Raw genomic sequence first — 7056 nt, 5'->3', positions numbered from 1 at the left:
ATACTGTACTAATTTGTTCATGTATAAACATTTCATTAGCTATGAAACAAACCAAATACAAATTCTGATGTATAATATATATCAACAAATTCAGATTCTTCACTGAAAAAAACAATAAAAGTTGAATTTTCTGTGACATGTCACTTGTTCATTAGTTCTTTAATATGATTTAGGCTATTCCAAATATAAGAAAATGTATGCATCACTATTCATGTTGTCTCAACATTTTTTATCTAGGTCCTAGAGGGCATAAAAAAGAATGTATATTGTCAGATTTATTTTTATAGACTTTAGATGTTTCTTTTGCTGTATTTTCTGTGCATACTAGTATGAATATATGGAGACAAGGACAAATGTACATTTAAGTGGTTATATGAATTTTGCTTATATGGCTAATTGCTTATATGGATGTTGTAAATGACAAGATAAAACAGTAAAGTTTGATAAACTTATCTGTGCCCTGTGAACTTTAGTTCACTTACTATATAACTTAATTCAGTCACTAATAATTAGTTTAAAAAATGTTTTTTAGAAGCTGAAAACCACACTTTATTACACATTTCTGAATCAGGAAGGGGTGAACTGTGCCCCAGCTTTCTTGTGCCACTGACTTTTTTGGGGAGAAACGTTCTGCAATAAAATAAGAGTTTCCAAACTCTATTTATAAAAAAGCTTGAGTTTTCTTCTGTGATTAATCTTCACTCCTCTGTCCCTTTTACCCAAGGAATGGTTCCTAGGTCATCTTTTGGAAGTTTAGTTTCTGGAAAGCTTTCCTGTGCTTTGTCCCAGTTGTGTTGTTGTTGTTGCTGAAAGTTTTCAGCAAACCTCTCCTGTGTTTTGTCCCAGTTGTTGTTGTTGTTGTTGTTGTTGTTATTGTTGTGGAGAAGGTGAGTCTCTTTAATAGAGGATGGTTTGTCTGTCTCCAATCCTGCATGTGTTTGCCGAAGCTGAAGCTGTATTGGAGTTTTTATTCTCCCACCATCCTTCCCCAGGCCTTCTCCTGTTTTCAATACATCTTTTTCAACATCTTCTGACCTTTGTCGCTATCAGTAATTTCAGAATGAACAGATGCAGGAGCATCATCTCTTTGGAAATTTCCTTCACTTCCAATCTGCTCCCTATGTTTTCCAGCTCTATCTTTATATTTTTGATTCTCCAGTATCTTATCATCTTTGTAGCATGTATTCTGTAAACCATATTTTACTCATATATTTTTAAAATCCTTTTCTTCTTTCCAACTTGTTTCCTTCTTAGTTAATGATGGACCAACAAATGATTCATCTTTCTTATCAAGGAAAAGGTGAGCTCTAACCTGCCCTGGTTCACATCCAACACAGCTATTACTGCCAGGGTGAATGTAATAAGATAACACAGTGTCTCCAACTTTCACTTTATCTCCATGCTCAGGTTCATAAGGGTCACATTTAGTTTTCAGCTGAACAATCCATTTTCCATTAACAATTTTTCCATTTTGACGGCCTGATCCAAAAGGACATAACTTTGTAAGTCATGGTCAAAATAAATCTCTGCATGAAACTTACACCAACTTCAGGGATTCGAAGAATATGCTCCATATCATTTTTCCTTCCAATTGTAGCAGGTTTCACAGCAGTAATGATGAAGAGTGATCCTGTCTGTAACACAGGTGATCTAATGACAGTTACTCTCATATATGAGGGCCACAGTTTTTCCTCATCTTCCTCCTCAGCATCTTTTGCAGTTGCATTGCCTTTACCGGTAACGCCTTCATCGTAACTACCCTCGGTCTGAGAGTCTGTAATTTCACCTTCTTCTGGTTCACTATGAGTCTCTGTGATTTTCTCATCCTTAAAGTTGAATTGAGATGTTTTCATTAGAGGAGATTCCATAGTATTTCCACTAACTGGAACAGTGAATTTTGGGGGATTATTTTTGTGATGAATGCCTATTTTGGCATTTTTTTCACATTTGTGAAATTCTCTTTCCTATTGCAGCCTGTATGTTCAACACTGAAGGCTTCTTGATCCTCTGAATTCAAATCCTTTTCCTCATTTTTTTTTTGTAGAAGAATCTGGATCCTTTCTTTTCTCAATTTTTTATTTTTGTTTTGTGTTGTAAGTCTGATAAGGTTGCAAATCTACTCGAGAATGAAACCGATAGCGACCACTTTCCACATCACAGTAGTACTAAATTAAATCATAATATATTTGATTCTCAGAATCTTAATAGAAACCAGTGCTGTGGTCAAAATACAGTCCAGTATTTTCATCATAACTAAATCCAGTCTGTGATAAAGCTGCTTCTGCTGCAGCTCTCAAACTTCCAGCTAATGACGAACCTTCTAAGGACGTACCTTGTGCTGCTAATGCAGATGCTGGCTCCTGTGAATTTGAGGCAAATGACCCTCTTGTCTACATTCAACATTTGCTGTCCTATCAGTACCAGGGTGAGCACCATTTTCTATTTATAACTGGTCATTAGAATTCAAAACAGGAGTTTCAATATCCTGATCTTGCTGATTTGACTGTTCAGTCACTCACTTTATTTGGAAGACTAACATCATTAGAGTAGGTCTGATAATAATAATCTGAGATTGACCAAGGAGCATGGTTCTCTGTGAGTACTTCTACATAAGACTTTTATTATCTCCATTTCTCCCACAGCGGAGTACGATACTGAGTTCTTCCAGCTGCGTGCGGAGCTCCTGGCGGTCGCTCCTGTCGCTCTGAGCAGCCGTCCTGTGCCAGGCCATAGCTTCTCCCGTTCCCGCACCTGCCGCCTGCAGCTCAGCGTTCGCGTTCCAGTGTCTCTGCCCTCCTTCTCCGCTGGGCCAGCTCGGGCTCGGGCTTGGGGAGGGGGAGGAGCGGCCACAGCCAAGGAGCTGGAGGCGGGTACGGGCCCGAGGCCGTGAGTTCGGGCGCCAGAGGGCTGCGGCCTCGGAGGAGCTGCGCGGGACCGAAGCGGGGGCCGGTGTAGCCACAGCCACGGGGGCGCGCAGGCAGCCACAGGCAGCCTCCCTGGCCTGGACGCCCCGAAACGCGGAGCCTAACGGGGCTGCGGCAAGAGCAAGGGGACGGCGATGGCCCCGCCGGATCTGCGCGTCCTGGAATCCTGGGAACGAAGGTACCTTCCCCAGCCACGGGGGCGGCAGGAGGAGCGTCCAAGTCCAGGGGCTAGAAGCGCTCCGGCCGTCCCTGAGTTGAGCTGGAAACAGTGGCCAAGCGTGTTTTAAATCGAGTTTCCGTGTGGCTTGATATGACCTGCTGGTTACTCTTATTTTTTTTTTCTCCATTCGTTGAGCTATGATTGACAAATTGAAAAGTGTATATTTTTAGTGTATTGTACAATAGTGTTTTGAGATGTCAGTAGTCTTTAAATTATCTCAGTTCAGCTAGTTAGCATATCTATCCCCTCACATAGTTAATACGTTTCTGTGTGTGTGGTGAGAGCACCTGAGATCTACTCTTGCAGCAAATGTCAAGTACACAGTATTGTGAACTGTAGTCACTATTCTGTACATTAGGTCCCCAGCGGTTACTCACCTTATAACTGAAGGTGCGCCCCTTCCATGGGTATCTCCCCACTTTCCCTCTTCCTAGCCCATGGGAACCACGGTTCTACTGTTTCCATGGCTTTTTATTTTTTATTTTAATTTACTTTTTTAGATTTTACATACAATCGAGATCACGCAGTAATTGCCCTTCTGTATTCGGCTTATTTCACTTAGCATAATGTCTGCAAGGTTTATCAATATTGTTGTAGATGAAAGAGTTTCATTTGTATTAAAGTTGAAACTATGTATCTCTCAGTTTATCTGTATCAGAGGAGTGCAGATGCCCTTGATGATCCTGATTTTATGTCTTTGTCTATATACTCCCAATTGGGATTAGTGGTAGTTCTAGTTTAAAAATTTTAAGGAATCTCCATACTGTTTTTCATGATAGCTGCACCAATTGACATCCTCAGCAACAGTGTACAACTGTTCTCTTTTTCTACACCCTAACACATTTTATCTTTTGACTTTTTGATAATAGGCATCCAAACACCATGGATAAGCTGATATCTCATCGTGATTTTGATTTTAATTACTCTGATAATTAGTGACGTTGAGCATTTATTTATTTATTTATTTATTTTATTTTTTTAACAGTTTTCTCAAACATCATTTTATTCATTGTGCAATATGACATCCTAGGATATTCTGTAATTTAAGAAAGTAAGTGCAAATTGTAGAATATTTAAACTGCTTCATTTTTTAAAATTTCTGTAGCTTTTACATTTTATTTTTATATACCTGCTGGCCATTTGTATATCTTTGGAAAAATTGCTATTTATATATTTTGCCCAATTATTAATCAAGAAATTGCTTTTAATTCTGCTGTGGGTTCTTTTTTGTATTGATTAGTATGACATATATTTTGGATAGTAACATATTATCCTACATATGGTTTACAAATATTTTCTCCCATTTCCTATAATGCCTTTATATTTTGTTCTTTCCTTTACTGTGCAGAAAATTTTTACTTTGACATAGTTCCACTCGTTCATTTTTGCTTTTGTTGACTGTGTTCTGGGTGTCATATCCAAAATATCATTGCCACGACCAGTGTCAAGGAGGTTTTTCCCCATTTTTTTTTTTTTAGAGGATTCATGATTTCAGTTCTTATGTTTAAGTCTTTATTTCATTTCAAATTCATTTTGTCATGATATGAAAGGTTCACTTTTTCTGTACATAGCTAGTTTTTCCTACACCACTCCTTGATGTGTTTATCCTTTCTCCATTCTGTGGGATCGGTCGACTGTACCTTTGTGAGTTTATTTCTGGGTTCTCTTCTGTTCTATTGGTTTTTATGTAGGTACTATACTATATTGATGACTACAGCTTTGTAATATAGTTTGAAATCAGGAAGTGTGAGGCTTTCAGCCTTTTTGTTCTCAGTATTTGGCTATTTGAGGTCTTTTGTGGTTCCATACTAATTTTAAAATTGTTGTTCTACATTTTTAATAAAATGGCATTAAAATTTTGATAGAAATTTAACTCTGCAGATCACTTTGTGTAGTATGGATATTTTAACAATATTAATTTTTAGAATCCATGAACACATATTTCCCATTTTGTATTCTTCATTTTCGTTCCTCAACATTTTATAGTTTTCAGTATGCAGATCTTTCATATTCTTTGTTAACTCATTCCTAAGTATTTCATTCTATTTGATAATATTGTAAATGGAACTATATTTCTGTTTCAGATATTTTTTTGTTACTGTAAAAAAATGCAACTGATGTTCATATGTTAATATTGCATCCTGAAAATTTACTGACTTGGTTAGTTATAACAGGCATTTTTTTTCTGGTAAAATGGTGGGTATTCTGAATTCTGGTTAAACTTTAAATTGATAGTTGCTATTATCATTTCAAAATTATTTAAAATATGACCAGATGGATTCCTGCTTTCATGAATTCAATGGAATTCAAATCTTCCCATTTAAAATAATTTTGTCTGGTTGACCTAGGCCCTGGGGATTGGGGGCACCCCGTGGGAGCCAGGAAATTCTCTTGGGGGTGGGAGGGAGAAGCTGTCAGAGAGGGGACTGAGCTGGGGAAGCAGAGAGGGGCTCCGGGGACAGCCGGGAGGAGAGAGGGTCATGTCGGAGACCCAGTGGGGAGAGGGAATGGGACAGAAAAGGAGGAAAGGTGAGAGTGAGCAACAGGAAGGCTTTCGGGCGGCGCGGCAGGGAAATTTGCTGAAACTGCAGGCCCCAGGGAACAGCGCGGGCAGGGTGGGAGGGAGTGGAGAGGACCCAGCAGACCCCAAGATCAGTGTGGAGAAAGGGACATTTCCCGGTTCCTTCACCTCTGCCCAGGATTCTGCACGCAGGCCCCCCCAGGGGCAGGGCAGGGGAGGAGGTGGCTCCTGGCGGGCTCGGAGAACTAAGGGGCGCACACCCGCTTCGCAGGGTGGGGGTGACTGGGGAAGCCTGAGACAGCTGCGGATCTCGCTGGCCCCGTGGGTGGGCTCGGGGGACGCGGGAGGGGCCGAGCTCACGGGGCCAGCGCCGGGGCCTGCAGGTGGCCCTGGAGGAATCTGCAAGCACCAGCCCGTGTAGCGGGCCTTCCAGGAGACCAGTGTGGACAGCGCCCTGGACACGCCCTTCCCAGCTGTAACATTTGTGAGGCTGGAATTTAAGCTCCGGCAGACAGAGAAGCGGCCGGAGGAAGGACTGGAAGAAACCCAAGTGCAAAGTCCAGCCCTAGGGGAGGAAGCAGAAATGGCTGACCTGCGTCAAACTGGGCTGTGAGGATAAGGTTCTGGGCAGGATGGTTCGCTGCCCTCCAGAGACGCAGACTCGGCGGGAGCCTGAGGAGCACCAGGAGACCCGGTGCAGCTGGGCGGAGAGGGCGGTGAGGACCCCACAGCTGCTGCTTCCCTGCACAGTTCGCCTTCTCCAAGGCCCGGCCCCCAGCGGAGCCCAGCACTGAATCGCAGGACGCCCCCTGGAGCCCTGGCGGGGGCAACCAGTGGAAGACCAACCTCCCAGGGAGAGGACTCCACTGTATCCCCAGTTAATAAAACTGTTCTCTCGCCCCCACCAAAAAATAAATAATTTTGTCTGGTCTTTGAAAATGTGTATCCTCTGTCTACTGGTCAAAATGCTGCCCATTTAGCTATATGCCTAATTAGTCAAACTTTTTAATGAAGTTATTTAATATTCTTTTTTATTATGAAACAAAACAGTAAATTTGTTAATGATTTTAGTATCATCTAATATAATTGAAAATATGTCAATTTGTCATTGCCAATGAATCTTTGTGTTATTTATTTTACTCTGTTACATATTCTGTCCATAAATGTCTAAGTGGCTTAGAATCTTGCCTAACATTCTATGTGCTATGTACTAACTACTCTAATTCATCAAATTATCTTTCTATACCATTCTTAAAATACAATATTATTTTTTATTTATTTTTATTAAAATTTTTTGCCTAATCTAATTATTTATGAAAATTATGAGGTCTATTCAGTTTGTCCTCTTGATAAAAGACAAAGTTTTTTTTCTCTTTTTTTTTTTTTTTTTT

At 40.6% G+C, this 7056-nt stretch overlaps 2 pseudogenes; one reads left to right on the top strand and one right to left on the bottom strand.

Moving 5' to 3' along the window:
* Positions 1 to 698: 698 nt before the first annotated feature.
* LOC100581703 lies at positions 699 to 5626 on the bottom strand (annotated as a pseudogene).
* On the top strand, positions 5625 to 6547 carry LOC115833689 (annotated as a pseudogene).
* Positions 6548 to 7056: the final 509 nt, after the last annotated feature.

This window comes from Nomascus leucogenys, unplaced genomic scaffold (genome assembly GCF_006542625.1).
Source record: "Nomascus leucogenys isolate Asia unplaced genomic scaffold, Asia_NLE_v1 Super-Scaffold_638, whole genome shotgun sequence".
Lineage (NCBI taxonomy): Eukaryota > Metazoa > Chordata > Mammalia > Primates > Hylobatidae > Nomascus > Nomascus leucogenys.
This window is presented reverse-complemented; position numbering and strand designations above follow the sequence as displayed.